At 39.5% G+C, this 24,111-nt stretch overlaps 1 protein-coding gene across 3 annotated transcripts in view; it reads left to right on the top strand.

Annotated features, from left to right (window-relative positions):
- Nucleotides 1-24,111, top strand: part of GRIN2A (glutamate ionotropic receptor NMDA type subunit 2A) — a 427,756-nt gene that overhangs the window by 242,822 nt on the left and 160,823 nt on the right. The window lies entirely within an intron of this gene.

Raw genomic sequence — 24,111 nt, 5'->3', positions numbered from 1 at the left:
TCTCCTTTGTAAGAAAAGTCACATCAGACTTTGTTTCCTGCAACTTACCTTCTTTTTCTACTCAACAATATATCTTGGAAACCTACACCTGGGATTAATCGATCTGTCTGTCTGTCTATGGCTGTATCTCAAGTGTATCTATATTTTTTGTAACTCATAAAGATTTGAACCCAGATAAGTCTAACCTCATAGCCCTCATCACATTCTTCAATATGATATCGTGGTATCATGATTTAGTTATCCAGTCTGCATAATGGTAGGAATTTAGGAGTTAATTTTCTTTTATTTAAAAAAATTTTGTGGGTACATAGTAGGTATATATATTTATGGGGTACATGAGATGTTTTGACACAGGCGTGCAGTGTGAAATAAGCACGTCATGGAGAATGGGGTATCCATCCCCTAAGCATTTATTCTTTCAGTTACAAACAATTCGATTATATTCTTTATGTTAAAATACACAAGTCATTTATTATTGACTATAGTCACCCTATTACGCTGTCATATAGTAGGTCTTATTCATTCTTTCTATGTTTTTTTTACCCTATTGATCATCCCCACCTCCCGCCCCAACCCCCAATACAAAAATGTGTTTATTTATGGGATAAGTGAAGTATTTTGGTACAGGCATATAATGTTTGATAATCACATCAGGGTAAATGGGGTTTTCATCACCTCAAGAATTCATCATTTGTCTTATAAACATTTAATTTAGGGATTTTCTCAGATTATTTTCCTATTAGAAGCTAAACAGCTGTGATAATCTTTATACATGCCTAAGCACATGTGCAAGTGTTTTTTCTAGGGTTGATTCTAAGATATAGGATTTTTGGGTCCTAATTCATGTGCATTTTTAAGTGGAACCATCTATTGCCAGATTGTCCTGCAAAGTAACAACACCAATTTATAGTCACCCCAACAGTTTGTGAAACCACCCAGTTTCCCACATCCTCACCAACATGTTACGCTTTGGGGAAACTTCCCACACTAGTGCTCCTGGTCTCTGTTTGATTTTGCATTTGATTTTTTCCCTTCTTATATTCTAAGTATTTTTGTAGGCCATTGGAAATCTTGGCAAACATTACTCACAGAACTGCATTATATTCCATTATGTGAGTGTATCATAATTTATTTAACTACTCCCATCTTGGCGAACATTTAAGTTAAATTTTAGGTTTCTGAGAAGTGTCATTGTTCCTTGTGGCCCATCATTATGGTTCAGCTGTTGAGATTTAGAATGATCACTCCTATCCCCATTTTGCATGGTTTTGCCTGATGTTCACTGATTTAATCCACGCTTTATTCCTCAGATAATGAGCAGTGTAGAACTGTGATTAAGGGCCTCAACTCTGGAGTTAGACTTGTCTGGGTTCAAAGCTTGTCTCGTCCACTTTCTATATGACTTGCACGTCATTTTACTTTTCTGGGCCTCAGGTGTTTATTGCAAAGTGATGATAATAGCACCTAATTTCTAGGCAGTGGTTCTCAAGCCTCAGCAGGCATCAGAATCTCTGGGAGGACTTGTTAAGACACAAATCACTGGGCCTCAATCTCAGAGTTTCTAATGTAATAGAAAATATGGGGTGAGCCCAGAGAATTTGCAATTTCTTTCAAGTTTTTGGGTGATGTTGATGTTCTTGGTCTAGGGGCTGTGCTTTGAGGACCAATGTTCTAGAGATTATCATATTCATTGAGGTGCTGCATGAAAAGTACTGTTTAGCACAGTATTTACCACATAGTAATATTAAATAACTTCCAGAGTGATCAGTGAAGTTTTTGGTCATCAGAAATTACAGTCAGCAGGCTGGGCGTGGTAGCTCATGCCTGTAATCCTAGCACTTTGGGAGGCCGAGGTGGGTGGATCACTGGAGGCCAGGAGTTTGAGACCAGCCTGGTCAACATGGTGAAACCCTGTCTATACTAAAAATACAAATGTTAGCCAGATGTGGTAGAGCATGCCTGTGATCCCAGCTACTCATGAGGCTGAGGCAGGAGAATCATTTGAACCCAAGAGGGAGAGGCAGAGGTTGCAGTGAGCTGAGATCGCACCACTGCACTTCAGCCTGGGTGACAGAGTGAGATTCCATCTCAAAAAAATAATAATAATAAAAGGGAAATACAGTCAACAAACCATGTTGGTTTATTACCAGCAGGGTACTATGTTACTCTGAAATATTTCTGGAAGGCTTTAGGACTTTGAATCTGCTACAGTTCAGAGGTTATCTCTGAACTGGGGCTGGAGGAGTGTGTGTGTGTGTGTGTGTGTGTGTGTGTGTGTGTGTGTGATGAAGTAGACAGAATATACTTCTTAAAATTAACATAAATCTGAAAAATGAACCTTGAATTAAGAAATCATGCTCCTTTGACATTTCTCCGTCCTCTGTCCTTTTACTCTCTTTAGTAATCCTGTTTCTACACTGCCACTTTCAGCATTTTAAATAATTGTCCAGATATCAGGAAGGAACTCAGATAAATCAGCGTGAGACATGGGAGTCTCTTACAGAGGCAGGATTGCTGCCAGCCCAAAGACACAAAGGAGGCTAATGAATTCTCACTTCCATCATAATATGTGCCCTGCAGCTGGAATATTCAGAAACATATAATTTTGATGGAAACATAACTCAATTTTAGGGCAATTTAAATATAACATATACAGGAAAAGGAATTCTAGAAGGATAATTGGCAAGACATTTAGATCCCTTTCCAGTGACCACCCTGGATTCTATTCTTTTTTTAAAAAATTCTGCTGCTGTGAAATGCTGTTGCGCAATTTCCCAAAGTTACGCCTTTAAACACAGTAATTTTGTAAATGGTATTTCAGCCCCAGAGAAGCAATGCATCAAGCGTGGTAAGTCGCCATCCACTGCTTGGTGTTTAATGAAACATCTCTCCATCCATGCAGGGCTGGTGGTGTCCACCCAGTGTGTAAGTTTGGATAAGGCACAAGCAGGCAGTCTCTCCTTCCCACAATCTCCCACGGTCCCTGACGCCCACCCCAGGGAATAGTGGAAACCTGCCAGGCTGCCCTTGACAGGGAGCTAGAGAAAGGCCAAAGAAAGCATTTAAAAACAAAAAAACAAAAAGCATTATATCTCCATTAATTTTTTTTTTTTTTTTTTTTTTTTTTTGAGACAGAGTCTCGCTCTGTCTCCCAGACTGGAGTGCAGTGGCACGGTCTCGGCTCACTACAACCTCTGCCTCCTGGATTAAGCAATTCTCCCGCCCCACCCTCCTAAGTAACTGGGACTACAGGTGCGCACTACCACATTTGGCTAATTTTTGTATTTTTAGTAGAGACGAGGTTTCACCATGTTGTCTAGGCTGGTCTCAAACTGGTGACCTCAGGTGATCCACCCGCCTTGGCCTCCCAAAGTGCTGGGATTACAGGCATGAGCCACCACACCTGGTCAAGGCACTATATTCTATCCTCTGTCTATCATTGCTTCCAACCAACAGACTCTGTGCTAGCCCCTGGGATACATAGATGAATTAAGATATAACTTCTCTCCTCAAACACCATACAGTCTGATCAAGGTGGGGGAAATTTATCTAAAGACAAACTTAGGTAATAAGAATTCTTTTTTTAATATTGAAAAAAGAATAGTACAGAAAACAACAGAATCTGATAAAATACTCAACCCGATATTCATCATAGGGAACAAAGCTAAACCTGCCAAAGGTTAATGTTTGTTTCAACATTTTAAAAGCAATAAAACATTAATGATAATGTAGAAGTTCTGATTCTATCTGTTTCCCTGTCCCAGTTTTCTCCTGTTCTCTCCATAGAAGGGAAAACATGATAATCAATTTGGTTTACATCCAAATCCATGTACATGTTTTCGTACTTTCAATACACATACATGTGCAACCGTATTCCCAATGCATACTTCTGTCTAACGTACAAAAATGGTGTCTAATGTGTTAGAACTTCCTTTACCTCAACCTTATGTTTTCAAAATCCCTCTATGAAGATAATTCAGTTGCATTTATTTTATTGATGATATTCTGTTGTATAAGTGTTCCATCTTTACACTTATATAATTCCTCTTTGATGGACATTTAGGTTTTTTTATAGTAAGATATTTTTCAGTCTGGATAGCTGAAAGCAGAGAACAGACCTATCTGTAGTCTGTGTTAGATCTACCAGCTTGTTCAATAGAAGCCCAGGACTCTGGAGTTAGGAGTTCTTCACTTCAAGCTTAAAAATTACATTTGCAGCTGGATTAAGGTCTTACTCTGCAAAGCATCTGATAAACAAATAGCTCTCACTATTCCTCCTATGTAGCAGGGAGGTTGCAAATAGCTCCAGAAGAAGTTCAGATGAGGTCATACCTGATATCTTCGTGGTGAGTTACTGAGGGGATCTGGGATCCAGCTTTGACTGGTTGAGAACAAAGTCGTGGGGCCAGCTAGACATGCCACTTGGTGGTCCTCATGGACTTTATTTATAATCTCAGGCAAAGAGCTGGTGCAGTTAGGATATTGTAACATTGATTTATTGCTCATGGGCTGGGCGTGGTACCAGGGGCTGCTTGCAAGGGAAGGTATGTTCATGACCTTACACCCAACCGTTTCTGTACATAGAGTTTCAGGCAAAAAAAAGTACAGGAAAGGGGGACATTTTCTTCATGTTTAATATTCCTGATTTTACAGAAGACACTTTGAAAAGAGCAGTCAGCATTTTCCAAAGTTCAAAAATAGCTCAGCCATGTTATATAACCTCCTTGCTACTGCACAGTTATTAAACATCTGTTCCTTCACCAAGCACAGACCATGTCACTGTTAACTCCCAAAATTGTGAAGGTAAACCATGACCTGTTTGGCTGGTGGAATCCCGGCTGTTGTGTCTGGTTCCATCACAAGAATCTGTCCAGTTCATGAGTGGCCAGGGCCCCCTGGGAGGCAGTGGCATCACGGTTAAGAGCATGGGCACTGGGACCAGGTTGCATGGGTTCGAACCTGATCTGTACTTTTTTAGACTTCGGACTTTGGGTGAGTCACTGAACTCCACGTCTGCTCCCTCAGGTGTCATATGGGGACAAGAAAAGCATTTGCATCTTAGACCAGTGTGTGGCATATGGAAATGCAATCTGTAAATGGTTACTACTGTGGATGAAATTTGTAGATCTAAAGTTATTAGGCCGGGCGTGGTGGCTCATACTTGTAATCCCAGCACTTTGGGAGGCTGAGGCAGGCAGATCACTTGAGGTCAGGAGTTCGACCAGCCTGGCCAACACATGGTAAAACCCTATCTCTACTAAAAAAAAAAAAAAAATACAAACTTTAGCTGGGTGTGGTGGTGCACGCCTGTAGTCCCAGGTACTTGGGAAGCTGAGGCAGGAGAATCACTTGAACCTGGGAGGTGGAGGTTGCAGTGAGCTGAGATCACGTCACTGCATTCCAGCCTGGGCGACAGAGCAAGACCCAGTCTCTCAAAAAAAATAAAATAAAATAAAAATGAAATAAAGTTATGAGTGAAGTAAGTGTCTCTTCATGCCATAGCCCATGATATTACCATTTGTTCATTCAAAAAATGTCTTTGGTGTCTTACATAAGCTAAGCACCAATTATTCATAGTTGGAGAGACACAAAAAGGCCATCATGTGATTATCAGGCGGGGCAGGGCTGTCATTCATCTATTGTTTGCTCTGAGGTTTGGGGGCTAGTGGAATATTCCATAGTAGAGGCCCAGCCTCCCAAGTTGGAGGTATAGGAGAAAGAAAAATGTCCTTATGCTAAAGCACAGCACCTAACAAGAGGAGTAGGATCTGGGTGACTCAATGCTCTGTGATTATTTTCCAAGCTGCTTTTTGGTAGCTTTTATTTATTTCTTCTGGTGCTTAAAGCTCTAGCCACTAATGCCTATTTGGGGCTTGGTTCAAGCATATAGACCCAGGTGAAATTCATATCACATTTTAGCCTGTGGTTTTATGAAATGCAAAGCATTAAGTTTGTGCTGTGAGTGCTGTGTGTTTGTGAATGTCTACAGGTGTTTTTGCACACATATATGTACATGGGTATGTATATACACACATGTGCACACGTTTACCTGCATTTTTGTGTGCGTGTGTGTGTGTCTTTCTCTCTGCATGCATATATGTGTTTCTTATTCCACAGCGGAGGGGACACATTTTATACTTACTGAAGAGGAGATCATAGAAGGGAGAGGGTGGATGTTTTTCAGACCAAAACCCTCTTACCAAAGGATTACCTAGGGAGAAATATGGCCATTGGGAAGAGGGCAGTGTGGCATCAAGAAAACTTCATGGGCTAGGTAGTATGACAGACTTGACTATGAATTTACCACATATTTACCAAGTATAAGTTATTAACAACTGTGAACCCAGGAGTTTTCCTAAAGAGGGTGTGTGTGTAAGATAGACATCTCTTCTTCTTGTAACATCTTAAAGTATATACATTTAGCATGGTGCCAGGCATGGAGAAGGCATTTTACAAATAACTATCAGGTCATTATTATAATTTTATTTTTCTTATTATTGTGGTCATCATCATCATTATTATAACTTTATACTTGTTACACTGCAAGCTCTGAATAAGCTAGGAAAGCAAGCAATGGAAGTGCATTTCAGTTCTATTCTTTAATTACTGAATTACAACGGTATGTTCTGTGGTTCCCATTTTAGTTAGGGAAGTAGGACATGGAGAAGTTACTGCACTGGAAATCAAGTAGAAGAGCTCAAGTAGATCTATAGCACAAATGAGGGGGCAAAAAAAGTCTTATCCCAGGAGAGTTATGAATTAGTATTGAAGGGAAGTTATTTGGCCTTCATTGATGACACCTGGCATGACCATTTATGTGTTTTGGATTGACTTCTTGAGTTATGAAGTCAGGCTTCAGCTTTAAAAACCAACAACATTGTAAATTATTACCCCTGCAGAAAGGGAAATAGAAGGAAGATATATATGTGAGAAAGAGTTTTATTCATGTCTAAGTTACATTGATACTACTTTAAATCTTCATTTCTAAAATAACATAGGAAAAATTCTTGGTTTAATGACCCATTAAGAGACTGTGCTAAACCTGGTTGTTGACATATTTTTATTTAGTAATCAGAATGATCACTGTTAGTTTTTTGTAATGCCAATAGAAATGCCTGCTCAGTTAATTCTCTGAGCTTGACCAGAGTTAAAACTTCCCTAGGTGAATGTGATTAACTCTTTGCAAATATTTATCTGGGGGATCACCATATGCTCAACAAACACTTCTCGCAGTGAAATCAGGCACCTCAGAGGCCAAGCTGTCCTGTGGGCCTTTGCTGTACATCTGATTGGGACTCTGAACTCAGAAGTGGGAAAAACAGCTGAGTCTCAAAGTAAATCAGCAAGAGATACAAGGTGAGAGAATCCAGAGGAACACAAATCATTTTTCCCAAAGCTATGTGACTTTGTGGAATGTAGACTTAGACAGTGCTGTGTTCAAACCCTCTTATTATCTGGGTTATTCTGGGAGACTTCCTTAACTTCTTTGAGCCTCCATTTCCTTGATTGTAAACAGAGAAAATTCCAAGAATAGGAAGGATGATACCACTTAAATGCAGGTATTGTGCTTAGTCAAGCATCTAGGATATAGTTGGCACTCTACAGGTGTTAATTCTCCTCCTCTCCTGGACTAGAGGCACAGCTTGATCTAGTCCTGATGGACCCATGAGAGTGGGCTGAGCTTGCTGGGTGTTCAGCCTGAGCACTAAGTCAACAGCCTCTCTTCAGCATCATCTCTGTTAGTGGCATCTCTCCTGGAACACAGCCCTCCCTTTTATGGCTGGAAGTCAAAAGAACCGTATGCCAGCCCTGCAATGCAAGTCAGTCATTTCCAATTGGCACCCAATGAATAGCTCGACAAATGGTAGAAACCTGATGCTGGCAGCTTGGGAGGACCAGAAGTTGGCCGTGCCTTTACCTTGAGGGAAAGGTGGTTTGGGTTGTTTTGGGGTCACACATAAAGCACAAATATTGCTCACATTTGCCTTAGGCCAGATGTAAGTCTTAGGATTTTGGAACCAGAATGCCGAACAAAAAGGCACATTGATCTATTTCCTCCAGGGATGAATACTAGAGAAGTTTTCATTTTGAAATTTAGTAATTTGGTGACATGTGCTAATTATTTGTTGCCACTCTCTTTTGTGAAAAAACAAAGCAAATTAAGCCCCATCTCTATTACTCTGATGCCTGCTAACAGAGTGTATACTGGGGCTGGGAGGCTTTAATGTGTAGAAACATAGGCTGGTTGGGAGATCATAGCACAGGTCTAGGAAAGAGGAAGTGGTGACTTGCATTACAGTAATAGCTGTGGATTCAGAGAGAAATGGGCAGGCTTAATGCATATTTGGGCTATAAAATTGACAAGACTTGACAGATGAATATGAGGTGTTAAAAGAGCTATAATAATAATTTTCCTCTTGTATAGCTGAGTAGATGGTGGTGTCTTTTACTAAACAGAAGAAATGAGGAAAGAAATGTTGGGGAACAGAGAGTCAGGGACATCCAATTTTAGACATGTTAAATTAGACATACTTTTGAGATATCCAAGTGGAAATCTCAGTAGGCAATCAGAGAGAAGAGTCTGAGTACAAACTGAAAATGCAATACACAGGATTTGAGCTTATTGATGGCAGTCAAAGCCCTACGACTGGGCAAGGTCTTGCAGGGGAGAATGATGACTCAGGAGGGCCTGGGTTTAAACCATGAGGAACTTTAATATTAATTGGTAAATAATCCTCCAAGGGGAAGGAGAATGTTGGAGAGAAAGAGTTAGGCTGTAAATTCCAGGTGCTCTTCCCACATGGAGACTCTGTTCCCAATGTTGATTTTGTTTTGATGCCTGGTGGGCGTCTGCACAGTGTTTGCTCCATGATAGACATCGTAGTAGGCCTTCCAAAAATGTGTAATCTATGGCTATGGTGAATATATCTGGGTTTGGTGCATCCTTGCAGAGTTAATCCTACCAGCAGTTTTATTTAATCAGTACATTGAGAAAGTAAAAAATGTGTGTGTGTATATATATATATATATATATATATATATATTTTTTTTTTTTTACTTTCTCAATGTGCTGATTAATATATAATATAAATATATATGTATATATATATAGATGGAGTCTCACTCTGTCACCCAGGCTGGAGTACAGTGATGCAATCTTGGCTCACTGCAACCTCTGCCTCCCGGGTTCAAGTGATTCTCCCACCTCAGCCTCCTGAGTAGCTGGGATTACAGCCACCCACCACCACACCTGGCTAATTTTTGTATTTTTGCAGAGACAGGGTTTCACCATGTTGGCCAGGCTGGTCTTGATCTCCTGACCTCAGATGATCCACCCGCCTCAGCCTCCCAGAGTGCTGGGATTACAGGAGTGAGCCACCGCACCCAGCCAAAAGTAAAATTGATTACACAATGAATTGCCTGGCAAATCATCCCAGCAGTGAACCCTTTGAGTTGTAAGAAACTAATATTATACTGAGCTTGAGACATGACTCAGATGGCAAGTCAAGTTTTGGCTCTGGAGAGATAAGGAAGTGATGAAGCTTTGGGTCTGGACGGATGAGGGAGGTGATGGGTGGTGGAGCATTGGGTCTGGAGAGATAAGAAGGTAATGGAACTTTAGATCTGGACAGATGAGGAGGTGATGGGGCTTTGAGTCTGGACAGATGAGGAGGTGATGGAACTTTAGGTCTGGACAAATGAGGAGATGATGGAGCTTTGAGTCTGGACAGATGAGAAGGTGATGGAGCTTTAGGTCTGGAGAAATGAGGAGGTGATGGAGCTTTGAGTCTGGACAGATGAGAAGTTAATGGAACTTTAGGTCTGGACAAATGAGGAGGTGATGGAGCTTTGAGTCTGGACAGATGAGAAGTTAATGGAACTTTAGGTCTGGACAGATGAGGAGGTGATGGAGCTTTGAGTCTGGACAGATGAGGAGGTGATAGAGCTTTGGTCTGGACAGATGAGTAAGTGACGAGTGATGGAACTTTGGATCTGGAGAGATGAGGCGATGGAGCTTTTGGGGTCTGGAGAGATAAGGGAGTGATAGTTCAGGCAGGGGGAAAACCTCTGTTTTTGTTTCATTCTGGACACGATTTGGGCAACATCTGATATTGTACAAAAAGACAAAGTTAAAAATCCTTTCTACCAAAAGGGAGAAGCATGCAGCAAAGTATAAAGGGGCAGGTGCTCACGACCGATTAACTTATGAGCTATCGTTGGTTTGCTTTCCTGAAAGAGTATCTGTCTATGCACCTCTATCTATATATAGGCCAAAAGCTCTCCTGATCATCCCTTCCAGGTGGGAGCAAGAGAGGCAGAACGGGCCTCTCCACCTGTTCTCTGCCTTTGTCTCCTTGCTTCTTTGCTTCTCTCACCTCTTGCTTCCATGTGGATGCTGCCTGCCTGCAGGTGTGAATGAGCCCCCATCCAGGTTCCTGGTGCCTCAAATCCTGGCATGAATCTCAGGGATGGAGGAGTCACGGTCCAGCGTGATGGTGCTAGCTGTGTTCTGCGTGGGCATGGGAGGCCAGCCACATTTCTACATGGGCCTCAAAGTTGGGTAAATGAACTGGCAGATCTGCTGGTGTCTGGTGTACCGTTGTCCAAATCCCCACAGTCAGCTTCCTGAGGATCTGCTTCATTTGGTTAAGTCTTGGCCAAACACAAAGAATAAATCCACACTGCCCAGTTTTCCATGTGATAGAAAATAGCTCTCCTGAGAAATGTGCTCATTTCCTTTTCATTTCCATCACTATTAATAAGAGGAAGTTTAAAAAAATTAATTTAATTAACGCATCATTATGTATGTGAGGGTGAGTGGGGAAACTTCAAGTTTCATAGGTTACATTATCTAAGCATATATATTTTTAAACGTGAAAGTACTCTAAGGGTAAGACCTACCATGTATTGACTTCCTCCTATGTGTCAATCTGTTTAAATATATTATCTTTCATCCTCAGAAGTGAGTTAGGATGTTTTTACTGCAGGTAGCAATCAAGTTAACTCAAAGTTATGTGATTGAATTAGTTCCCGTAACAAAAATTCCAGAAGAAGTTTGGATTTCAGGTGCAATATAATCAAGCTTCTAGTTCTTTTCTCTATGATCTCTTGACTCTGCTTTTTGGGCAGTGTGATTTTTTTTCTCTAACTGACTTCCTTGTTACCTCAAGTTTGCTGGTAGCAACACCTGGGAAGACTTCTTTGTGGCCAAATTAGGTCATGTACCCATCTTGGGCCAATAATGGTGATTTTGAAAAATGCCAGGTACTGACTGACTTAACTCCAAACTCCTGACCCAGTCACAGAGAAGGCAAATAGGTTAAATCAAACCAGACCTACTCCTGGAGCTGGGAATGGGGTAAACTTCCCTTGAGTTCCATAGATTCTTACAGGAGGCATGAAGTCTCAATAAAATTTGAGTTCTGTTAACAGTGAGAAAGAGGTAAATGAATGCTAGAGTACCAGCAGGTCAATTATAAATCATGATTCATATTACAGATAAGTAAACAGGACTAGAGAAGTTATAGAACTTGAAAAGAGCCACACAGGTAATGTAAAATGGAGCCAGAAGTTAAATCCAGTTTCCTTTGGTTCCAAACCCCACGTTACGACTTTCAGAGGCTGCAAATTGACCTGTGTTGTGTGCATGTTTTTTTTTTTAAACTTAGAGTGTTTTTCCTGTTTCCAAAAGTAAAGTCCCCATGTTTAAACACTATCATCAGATTTCACAAAAATTATATTTTTTGTTTACCATGAAAAAGATGGAGTTAGTGATAATAATCCCATATCCTGACCTGCTAATGATCAACTGGAAGCTGGAAGTGACTGTCATCTCTGCGCAGTACACCTCAGTCCCCACCTGGGTTGGTTTATTTATCCATGTTACCTCCAGGGCTTTTTAAAGTATTTTATCCCAGGTTGTCTTGTACTCATTTTTATTATTTTTATCATAATCATCATTATGTGTATTTATTTCCAAAACAAGAACTTCATGATTATTAAGATTGGCAGATGTTAGAATAAGCAATAACAGGGAGTTTTGATAGCTCACCTCCAGAGATCTTCATACCTGAGTTAGTACAACTGGAAGTGTGTACAACATAGGTCTCTCTTATCCTATATGCTTACAGCATTACTGCTCAAACATTCTTACTTAAAGCTGCAGGTGAAATCATATAAAGCACTGCTGGGATATGATTTTCCATGACTAGAGGCTTCCCAAGATTGGAGAGGTGCCTCTAATCTTTTGCCCACATTTTCTCAAAACAAAGTAAAATGAACTTGGCTTTCAAAATTACAGCTGGGTGTGTCTGGTACATAGTCATCTGCGACTAAGTGATCATTTCATGTAGCTGTAGATCATAAACCTCCTTCTTGGTTCAACTTACAGGTGAGAATTTGAGTTGTTTGTGCCTAGAGTGCCTTACCCAAAGGCAAAAACTTCCTGAATTACCCAAGGAGAGTTCCCCTTGACAGACTGAATTAATTTGTAGATGTTATTTTAAGGTTGGAAGAAAATATTTGCTCTGGTGGGGTGTGCAGTGGCATTATGACATTTGTCAAGTGAATGGCAAATGATGGAGCCGGATGGAACCCGTATTACTTGCTTAAGAAATTGTGCTGAAAATTTCCAATGTGTCATTTAACGTAGTAAAGTATTTGGTTCCAATCTGCTTTCTTTTTCTTAGTCATACTGGGGGTTTCAATATTTGCTTTAAAAATAAATTTGGGGTTTGTAAATTCTAACTACTTGGAGATATGTTTGAGAGATTTAATGGTCTTATTTACCTTCAGTGAATTCCATTCTATTGACTTCTACTTCCGACCAAGATGGACTGTAATATCCCCTACAGACTGAAACAACCAAAATGGACAAAAAATTTGAAATGATTATTTTTAAGACCCTGAATATTGGGGAAAAGAAGATAGAAACTAAAATAAGTGAGTTTACCACATTTTATTTATGGCTCCACTCACCACCTTGAGAGAGTTTCCAGGCTGCAACTTAAGGATAGGGGATTCAAGTCTGGCAGACTCCCTGAATGGCAGAGACAAAGTTGAATCTAGGAAACAAAAGCAGCTGGATTTCATAGGAGGCAGTACCTGAGAAAAGTGATCCGCGTAAATGGAGATCTGCCTAAGGCCCACCTTAGTGTTGAGCTGAATACTGCTCAACATAAGGGTGAGGACACTACCTAAAGCCAAAGAAAGAAGGCTCCCAACGATTGAAAATAACAGAGCCCAGGACTCACATGGAGTGAGGGTTAGCCGCTAGTCAGACTAGAAAACCCAGTTATTCATGGGCACTGAGTTGAGTACACAGAAGGGGGTTGTCTCAGTAATGGAGAAATAATTAGCTGTAGACTATGAATTGCTCTCACTCTGCCTAACAAATATCAAAAGCAAAATTTGAAAAGATCAAACTGTTTCCAAGTAACTTAGTCACTCTAGAACAGAGCTCAGTGATATTTATAGTAATACAAAAATATCAGCACAAAAAAAGTTAAAATTTATAATTTCTTCCATCCAATCAAAAGTTACCAGGCATGCAAAGCAGCAGGGAAATATAATCCATAATGAAAAAATATCGTGTAACAACTTACCCAGATTTAAATGAATGTTGAAATTGGCAGATGGGGCTATTACTATAGAGAGTAACTCTAACTCTCAACTTCATAGGTTCAAAAATTCAAGTGGAGACATAGAGAATGTTTTTTAAAGAACCATATCAAACTACTAGATATAAAATCTACAATGCATGAGATAAAAACTACACTGGATGGATTAATGGCAGGTTTGACATTGAAGAAGAAAAAATTAGTGAACTTGAAAACAAAGTAATTTCCCCAAATGAAACTCATAGAGAAAACACAATTTGAACTATGAATTGAGCACGATTGAGGATTTTAATGTGTGTTTAATTTGAATCCCTGAAGTAAAAGGGGGCAGGAAGAATTTTTGAAAAATAATGGAATGAAAACTTTTCAAATTTAATGAAAACTATAAACCCTCAGTTCAAAAAACTTAAATCCTGAGAATGAGAAATATGAAGACATAGCATAATCAAATTTCTCAAAATCAGTTTTAAAGATATATCAGCTAAAAAGATATACCACAGTTGAAAGCTGTCAGAGTGAAAAAAGATGTCAGCCGACTTCTCGTCAGAAACAATACAGGTTAGAAAAGAATGCAGAAAAATATTTTGTACTGAAAGAAAACAATGTAAACTTATAATTCTTTGCACAGTAATAATATCTTTCCACAGTGAAAATGAAATACTTTTTAGAATAGAATAACTGAAAGAATTAGCAGCAGATCTGCATTACAAAAAATATTAAATGAAGTTCTTCAGGGAGAAAGAAAGTAATACCAAACAGAATATGGATCATCACAAGAGAATGAAAAGCAATTAAACAAAAACTAGATTGTTAAACGCATGAGGTTTTGTTTTTTGTTTCTTTTTTTTTTTTGAGACCAAGTCTCACTCTGCTGCCCAGGCTGGAGTGCAGTGGTGCAATCTCGGCTCACTACAACCTCCACCTTCTCCTGCCTCAGCCTCCTGAGTAGCTGGGATTACAGGCACATGCCACCAAGCCTGGCTAATTTTTGTATTTTTAGTAGAGATGAGGTCTCACCATGTTGGCCAGGCTGGTCTCGAACTCCTGGCCTCAAGTGATCCACCCACCTTGGCCTCCCAAAGTGCTGGGATTACAGACGTGAGCCACCATGCCCAGCCTCACATGAGGATTTTTAAACAATGAAATCATTTTAAAAGATAAATTACTTTTAAAACAAAAATACTAACAATGTAGCATGAGGTTAATAGGTTGTTAAAAGTAAATTTAAAAGTAAATATGACAACAATAGCACAAAGATTAGCAGGGAAATCAAAGTATACTATTGGAAGGTCTTATGGTATACTTACGTAGTATAGTGGTATAACATCACTTGACGATAACCATGATAAATTTAAAATATATACTATAAACCCTAAACAAACCACTAACATTAAAAAAACCCCAATGCTCTGGCTAATAAGCCACAAAGGAAATAAAACAGAATGATAAAAAATATTCAACTTATCAAAAGAAGGTAAGTAGAAAGGAAAAAGAAAACAAAGATTAGATAGAACAAATAGCAAGATGATAGGTTTAAACCTACTGTATTAATAATCACATTACATGTAAATAGTATAAACATCACAAAGCAAGAACCAACTCTAAGGTGCCCATAAGAAACCCACTTTAAATATAAAAGCATAAATAGGTTGAAAGTTGAAATATGGAAAAATATGTACACACTGATACTAATTTTAAAAACCTGGACTGGCTGTATTAATAAGACACTAAGTAGGTTTCAGATCATGAAGATTTTTGGCATTAAATATTGCCATTTCATTATGATAAATGAGTCAATTCATCAAAAAGATCAAACTATGCATCTAGTATAGCTTCAAAATAATGAAGCAAAACTGATGTAACTGCAAGGGGAAATAAATTCATAATTATAGTAGGAGATTTCAATACTCTTAATAATTGCTAGAACAAGCAAAGTTAGTAAAGATACAGATGATTTTAACAATGTCACAACCAAGTTGACCTAATATTTGCTTGTAGAACACTCCACCCAACAACAGAACACACATTTTTCAAATGTATACAGAAAATTTATGAGGATATATCATATTCTAGGCCATAAAACAAGTTTTAGTATATTTAAAAGGATTCACTAACACAAAGTATTTCTGTGACCACTTTGAAATTAATTAGAATCTAATAACCGAAAGATCTCCAGAAATTCCCCAAATGTTTGCACACTAAATAACAAACTTCTAAATAACCTATGGGTAAAAGAATAAATAAAAACGACTCTTTACTCAAGTTGTCCCTTGGCAGAAATCCAAGCCTCTTTGGGAAACTGTTCTTCACTCAGGCATGCGGTCCATCTTCAATTAACCAAGTCACAGGGACATTTGGCTCTTTGCTTGGTTAGTTGCTGCTCAGAACAGTCAGGAATTGATGTCTACAGAGAGGTTTGTGGGTATGAGGGCATGAAGAATGTGTTTCCTAATAAAAATATTAGAAAACTGGATCCAGATGGGTGCGGATGTAATTCTCAGGCAAGCCACATTCCCTGCCTTCATCCGAGTTTTTATGAGGTAGTGGAAATAGGACCCAAACTAAGATTTAAGACATTGGGTTTTAATCCTAGCTTGCTCCTGCATATGGTTGTAATCTTTGTTAAGATTCTTAACTTTTCTGATTCTCCTTTTTTTTTTAAATCTGCAGATTGATGGTGTTGGTTACAATAATCTGGAATTGTATTTCATGATGTCAGAACAGGAAGGGATGCTGGAGATCACTTAGGCCATTAACTTGTAATTATTTTTCTCCTTTGTGCAAAGCAGGCTTCTGGGTGCTTTTGCAATATCATCACACTCCCTAGGATGTAAGTGGTAGCTCCAACCCTTTTCTTCCACTTAAGAAAGATTAGACGGCAAATGAGTGATGATAATGAGTCTGCTTTAAATTAGATCAAAGTCTAATTTCTCTTTTTTATGTTTTTAATAATTTATAAAATTTGCCTCAAAATTATAAAATATATTATTAGTTGTAACAACTTATTTTCAACTGGTTTTACAAAATCAAAATAAATTACTTCTCTGTGTTATGTTACAGATGAGGAAATGGAGGCCCCAAAGAGATAGGGTTAATGTTTTGCTGTCTGGCTCATGGCAAAGGCATGATAAAAGCACAATTTTTCTTTCTCCCACACCTAGGTGCATTGCTTCCACTACACCTTCTAGGTTCTTTGTGGTTATTAATAATAAGGTGATGATGATTGATGAAGATGATGATGAATTCCAGGAACCTTGTCCATTTTACTTTTGTGCACCAGCACCTAGCATAGTGTAGACACTTAATAAATATATATTGAATAAGTCAATAATGATAATTGCTACCACAGCACTTGTTCTGATCTAGGTGGTATGTTAAGGATTTTTACATGCACCATCTTATATTACTGTCACAACATCTCTGTGAAATAAGTAGTAGTGTTATTTCTATTTTCACATGAGAAAAAGATTTCAGAGAGAAGAATGACTTTCCGAGGCTCAGTTAGTGGTAGGATCACTATCAAGATGACCTCTCTGGCTTTAGCACCCGATCTTCTGATTCTCTGGCTTCTCAGGGGAAAGAAAAGGGGTCAGTTGTGTTTTCATGCGGTCCTAGGACGTCTTCCAATGCTGCGAAGCTGGTACAAAGATCTCTGCCTTGTGGGTAGGAGACATTTGCTTGTCTTTAGAGTTAATTCATCATGAAAGTGTGATTGGTGGAAATTCATTTTATAAACTACAAAACCTTTCTGAAAATGTTAATGTTGTCATCAATACTAACTATTATTATTGTCATTAGCACAGGGATCTATGTTTGGCATTGCCAATAATAAAACAGGCAGAAGAATAAAGGGGAGAAGCTAGTCTTTCCTGGGAAAATGTTTATAAGAATCGTCAAAAGCTCAAATGCAGAACCATCAACTCCCTCTAAATTAGTTCTGGAATGAGTCCCTTGAGACATCGTGCACCCCTGAGGAGGACCCATACATATTAACTCTACAGAGGATTGAGCAAAATCCCCAGCAAGGGGATCTTAGTAATTCTGACTAGGCAGAAGGAAGGAAATAAAAGGTAGAAAGAAAGAAGGAAACCAAGATTCAATTGTGATACTGGGTGCAAACCAGTCTATAATGGGCTTGTCTGCCTGGATTTTAAAAGTTTGGGAGGCCGAGGCAGGGGGATCACGAGGTCAGCTTTCTGGCCAACATGGTGAAACTCCATCTACTAAAATACAAAAAAATTACCCGGGAGTGGTGGCGTGCACCTGTAGTCCCAGCTACGGCAGGAGGCTGAGGCAGGGGAATCGCTTGAACCTGGGAGGCGAGGTTGCAGTGAGCCGAGATCTTGTCACTGCACTCCAGCTTGGTGACAGAGCAAGACTCCATCTAAAAAAAAAAAAAAAAATTCAATTCACATATATGCAGGGAGGCCAAGACACTGGTAAATATTTTCCATTCAGTGTAAAAGATGACAGCAGGAGGAGGGATCCATCATACTTCTTAGCTATTTACTTGAGTTTAAACTTTATCTTGACTTTAATACATCTTTCAAAAGACAGCATTTCTTAGAACTCTGAATGCAGGACTGGGAGAGGGTGTTTGTCTTCAGCCGATGAGGTGAAAGCAAAACAAAACAAAACACACAGAATAAAAACAGTCCCCTGGCATCTGTTACCCATGTTCACCTAGCAATTTCCTGGAATTCTTTCATTCGTTCATTCATTCATGCATTCACCCGTTTTCATTCATTTATCTTTTCATGTATCCATTTACCCTCAACAGTCAGCTATTGTGCACTTGCTATGGGTGAGACCTTATAGTAAGTATGAGACACACACAGTCACGCACAGAACAGAAAAAAGCATGCTGCTCAAAGCTCCTATTCTAGTTAGAAGAGAGAAAATAAATGAATACACGCAATGTCAATTTGCTATTGATATGGGATGGGAAGAGAAACAGAGCAGAGAGTAAAGGGATGGAGACTGAAGGATGGTTATTTTAGACAGAATGGTTGGGAAGGTGAAATTTGGCAGATACCTGAATGAAGTGAATGAGAAAGTAATATGACAGTCTGAGGAAAGAGCGTTTTGGATTGGGGACTGCCAAGGGCAAAGGCCTGGAACTGGGAAATTGCTTGGAGGGTCTGAGGAGCAGCATGATGGTCAGAACGGCAGGAGCGAGAGGAGCATGCATTTGGAGAGAGGAGCCAAGTTCTCTAGGTCCTCAGAGACCACGATGAGAGTTTGGAATTTTGTTTCAAGTATTATGAAAAGTCTTTGGAGAGTTTTAGCGGGGAAGTAAGGTACTGCAGTGACCTCTGAGCTTGCCCAAGTTGTATCTGGAGCCTCATTCACTTTTTCTTTTCCCTGTGACAATTCATCTCCTGTTAGACACAGGCTTTTCCTAGGGTGGTACAAAATGTACTTGCCTTTGCAGATTCCATTTCTCTTCTCCTTACCATGCAGGCCTTGGTGGGTCCTATTTGACCACAGCTAATCAGAATAATCCCATGCATCTCACTACAGTGCTTGGTTCAGGAATGGGCACACTATCTAATTTGGTCTAATATTAAAAATTTCTGAGCTATATGATATATGGCAAGTGTGTAAATGTGAGACTTGGAATTTCTGCTGCCATTTTTCCACCATGAAATAAACCAGGCTGATGATAAAGGCAATTTATACATGAGGAAGAACTAAGAGAAGCATGGTATGAAGAATGAGTCAGAGCCATGATCTGACTTTATCTGAAATCTACCCTATCACTGATCTTTTCAGAGATATATATGTATTTTTTTGAGATGGAGTCTCACTGTGTCACCCAGGCTGGAGTGCAGGGGCGTGATCTAGGCTCACTTCAACCTCCGCCTCCCGGGTTCAAGCAATTCTCCTGCCTCGGCCTCCTGAGGAGCTGGGATTACAGGCGCACACGGCCATGCCTGGCTAACTTTTGTATTTTTAGTAGAGACCAGGTTTCATCATGTTGGTTAGGATAGTTTCAAACTCCTGACCACAAGTAATCTGCCCGTTTTGGCCTCCCAAAATGCTGGGATTACAGGCATGAGCCACCGCGCCCCTCCAATTTCAGACATTAACCACTAAATGCCCGTAGTGGTTTAGTTTTGTTTAAGTTAGTTTTTTTTTTCATTGCAACCAAAAGAACTTTGGTTGCATAATTTACAGTGAATGTATAATATTATGTTAATTAGTTGATGTATTATACCCTTTAATTTACATGGTTACATTTAACAAAGCTGAATGTTAACAAAGTGACATTTTAAGTAAGAATTTGAGAAACACTGTTTTGCACAAGATACTCTGGACTTTAATTTCAGACAGAAAACTTCTCAATGGACATAATTTGTGCTTCGTATATATTAGTCGCTTTTGAATGATTCGAACATATACAGTAGTCCCCTCTTATCCTTGGTTTTTCTTTCTGTGGTTCCAGTTACCCATAGTCTGAAAATATTATATGCAATACAGTATTTTAAGAGAGAGACAACATTTATATATCATTTATTCTAGCATATTGTTATAATTGTTCTATTTTATTAATAATTGTTGTTAATCTCCTACAGTGCCTAATTCATGAACTTTATCATAGGTATGTATGTCTGTGTAAGAAGAAACATGATACATACACAGTTCTGTACTATCTGCAGTTTCAGGCATCCACTGGGGATCTTGGAACATATTCCCTGTGGATAGGGAGATACTGCAGTACATCCACAGGCTTTGGAATCAAATTTCAGCTTTTTCTACCACTTATTAGCTGTGAGACTTTGAGCAAGTAACTAATTATATCTGAGCTTCATTTTTGTCATCAGTAAAATAGAAATAATGCTGGTCCCCACTCACAGTGGGGGAGTTTGTGAGAATTAAATAAAGCATGTAAAACATTTAGCTCAGTACCTGGCCCACAGTAAGTGATCTATGAATGTTGGCTCTTATATAATAATATAATTCTCAGAATAACCAAGGAAAATAGAACAAAAAATGCCACCTAGATGGCAGGATTGCTTTGCATAGCTTAATTAAATATGTTTCATTATTCCAACTCCCTGGGGCTTTTGAGAATAAAATTTTTAAAAATGTACAACGACAGTCTCATTAAGAGAGTGCAGAAGGAGCAATCTCTAGGCGGGAAGTGAGAGGGAGGACGTGTTGAAATTGTGGAGCAGAACGCATGAGTACTGGTGTAAACTTGGTCCTTAAACAGTAAATACACACATCGAACCACACAACCATGTCTTTCCAAAGGAAGTTTTTAAAAAGTTAGAAGAACTTGGGTCCTGTATAAGAGTGAGATGTTAACATATTTTATTTGACTGAAGATTCTAGCTATTATAAGATCTTTATTTCAAAAAAGTTAAAGTGCAAAAGATGTGCATTTTGGAACCCACGCAGTAGAACAGTGGTGCATTCCATGTCCAGTTTGCCAAGTAGCTGTGAGGTAGGCGATATTATCCTCCTTTGAGATGTAAGAACATTGAGGCTTAGGAAAGTCAAGTGCCTTTTTCAAGGTCACATTTTTAGTGGACAGCAGTCACAATTGCATTCATCCATTCATCTGAAGAATTTACCTAGTGTGCAGTGCCAAACCCCACAGGGGATACACCAGTGAAAACAACAGAGCATGACCCCTGGGGTTATAATCTCATAGAGAATTTAAACAAAAATGAGTAAGGAATCAAATACATAAAATAATTGCACTATATTATAGCTCCTGTGAAGGGCAGATATGGGGTACTGAGATGGAAAACATGAAGGATGGAAGGAACACATCTCTTGCCTCTTTGCAGAAGTGATGTTTCTACTGAAAGCTGAAGGGTGAAGAATCAGATATGAAAAGAGCCAGAGAAAAGTCATTCCAGCCAAAGAGAGCAGAGTGCGCAAAGTCCCTGAGATGGGAAATATTTTAGTGTTTATAAGGTAATAAAAACACTTATTCTCATGGTAGACTCAGTTTCAGGTCTTTCTAACTTCAGAGAGTCTGCTATGAACCGCTAGGCAACGCTACCTCTGCAAAAGGGAAAGTTGGGTGTTTGAAGGCCAAGAGACACCATGGAGCAGTAGCTGCCAAAAGGATGCTCATCACTTCCTCACATCAGTTACTTAACTCCCCAGAAGAAAATTCCTTTCATATGTTAAATGACCAACTCCATCCCTGCCTTGTAAAAGCTGGAGGAGATATTTGAAGGGCTTCTGTTAATATATGGGATGTGGGTGGGGGAGAGGAACTGGTGGAAAAGAGGTCATGCCTTGAAAGGTTGGAAAAGGGAGGATGGTGGAAAAAGAGCTAGGAGTGGACTGTTGACTCCTAGTCAAGAAGGCTGCATCACCAGCCACCTCCGAGGTGGAATACCAGGTGTCTGTTAATCCACAGCAGGATACTATTAGAAAGCCCATTTCACTTGTCACTGTATCGCTGTGGCTCTGAGAGTTGTGCCTTTTGGTTCCAAATTGTTTTCATTTCAGTACCTTCCTTCCCAATAAGTGGTATTGAAAATGAGGGAAGAATGAGAAGACCTCGATTTATACGTGCCGGCAGATTCAGGGTGTATGAAAAGCTCCTACTCACAATTTCTGGTTCTCTTGAGAAGTTGGGTGATGTTTAATGCAACTTTCTCTTCTTTTTTTCCAAGGACTAATGTCATGAAGCTTTTGACTGTTGGGAGGATCTGTGGGGTCATGGGATCACTTTGCTTTATTACCCTCCTAATTAGACATAATTAATAATTATTACAATAATGTTATATAGTGTTTTAGACTCATATACAAAATCTTGAATCCTCATAACAATTCTATGAGTTGCATGGGATTATTCCAATTTTACAGATAATGTTCACAGAGGTGACATCATATAACCAAGATTACACAAAGAGATTGACCTAACTCTTATGCCTCCAACTCCAGAAGACAAAGTTGGCAAATAATTGGCAGGTGAGAAATTGTTGCACCACTCTCAATAATCCCAGGAAGGAAGTACAGATGTTGATTAATTAACAACAACCAAAGGTATTATCACATCTACAATAATTAGCATTTATCAAGTGCCTAGAGTGTGTCTGGCATACTGTGCTGAATTCTATTTATTAATCAATCTAATTCTCACAACAACCCTGTCATGTAGGTGCCATTATTATCTCCATTTAACAGATGAAAAAACGGAGGCTCAAAGAGGTGAAATAACAACTAGTTTATATAAGTAGCAAGTTGCAGAGACAGTTCACAAACCCAAATAATTTAACTCCAGAGTCAGTGCTTGTCACCACCACCTAAACTACCTCCATTGATGGTGTACTTCTAATATTAATAACAATGACATCAATTACATCAATTCATTGGACAGAGCAACTGTGAGTTGGGAGTCCCATCTCTTACCATTGGTTAAAAAAACATACAAGTTTTAGGAGCAGGATTCCATTATACTGTCTCTGTTCAAATAAGTAGAAACAAGTAATTGGGGCAATGGCCTTGATAAATAATCTTACTATAAAGCTGCTTTCACAGAAAAATACTTGTTTGTATGTATTTTCTACCTTTATTAGAACATTTGGATAGTTGTGTAGGTCTGTGCTGTTCTTAAGGAAGGTGGCTATTATTAAGGGTGGTGGACTTGGTTCAAGTCCTCCCAGTTTTGATGTGTTCCTTGACCAGTTGATTCTTTTTCCCTGACTTGTAAATTGCTGTCAGCTTCAGCTTGCCTTATTAAGAATTCTGTATAGTTGGCCGGGAGTGGTGGCTCACGCCTGTAATCCCAGCACTTTCGGAGGCTGAGGCGGGCGGATCATGAGGTCAGGAGATCAAGACCATCCTAGCTAACATGGTGAAACCCCGTCTCTACTAAAAATACAAAAAATTAGCCGGGTGCAGTGGCAGGTGCCTGTAGTCCCAGCTACTAGGGAGGCTGAGGCAGGAGAATGGCGTGAACCCGGGAGGCGGAGCTTGCAGTGAGATGAGATCGCGCCACTGCACTCCAGCCTGGATGAAAGAGTGAGATTCCGTCTCATTAAAAAAAAGAAAAAAGAAAAAAAAAGCTGCATAATCAATAGGATGCAAATAAATGGAAACATATGCCCCTTCCCACATGTGGGGAATGTTGCTGTTGGCTCTTCTGCCCCTTAGCTGTCTTGTAGCACAATGCTTCAGCTTTCAGTTGAGTCTCTTTGTGGCTTGTCTAACTGCTGCTGTCATATCCAGGTGATTAAGCTGTTATAGCCTTAATGGCAAGTTTCAATTCACTGTCGTCTTCCTCAGCTTTGGGTCTGGGAGCCCCTTACGTTCCTGCTTTGTTCTCTCTGGGACCATCTTTCCATCTTCAATAAGCCTAACTTCTGAGCCACAGCAAAACAAATGCGTATGCATTGAAGATAGTTTCAGAACTTGTGCATTGGGAAATTTTCTGTGGTTTAACACGGTGAGAAGAACTGGAATAGCCTGTGCTGTTCAGAAGCCAGAACTGATACTGAAAGCAGGTGCAGGCCTGTCA

Source organism: Pan paniscus, chromosome 18, assembly GCF_029289425.2.
Source record: "Pan paniscus chromosome 18, NHGRI_mPanPan1-v2.0_pri, whole genome shotgun sequence".
Taxonomy (NCBI): Eukaryota; Metazoa; Chordata; class Mammalia; order Primates; family Hominidae; genus Pan; species Pan paniscus.
This window is presented reverse-complemented; position numbering and strand designations above follow the sequence as displayed.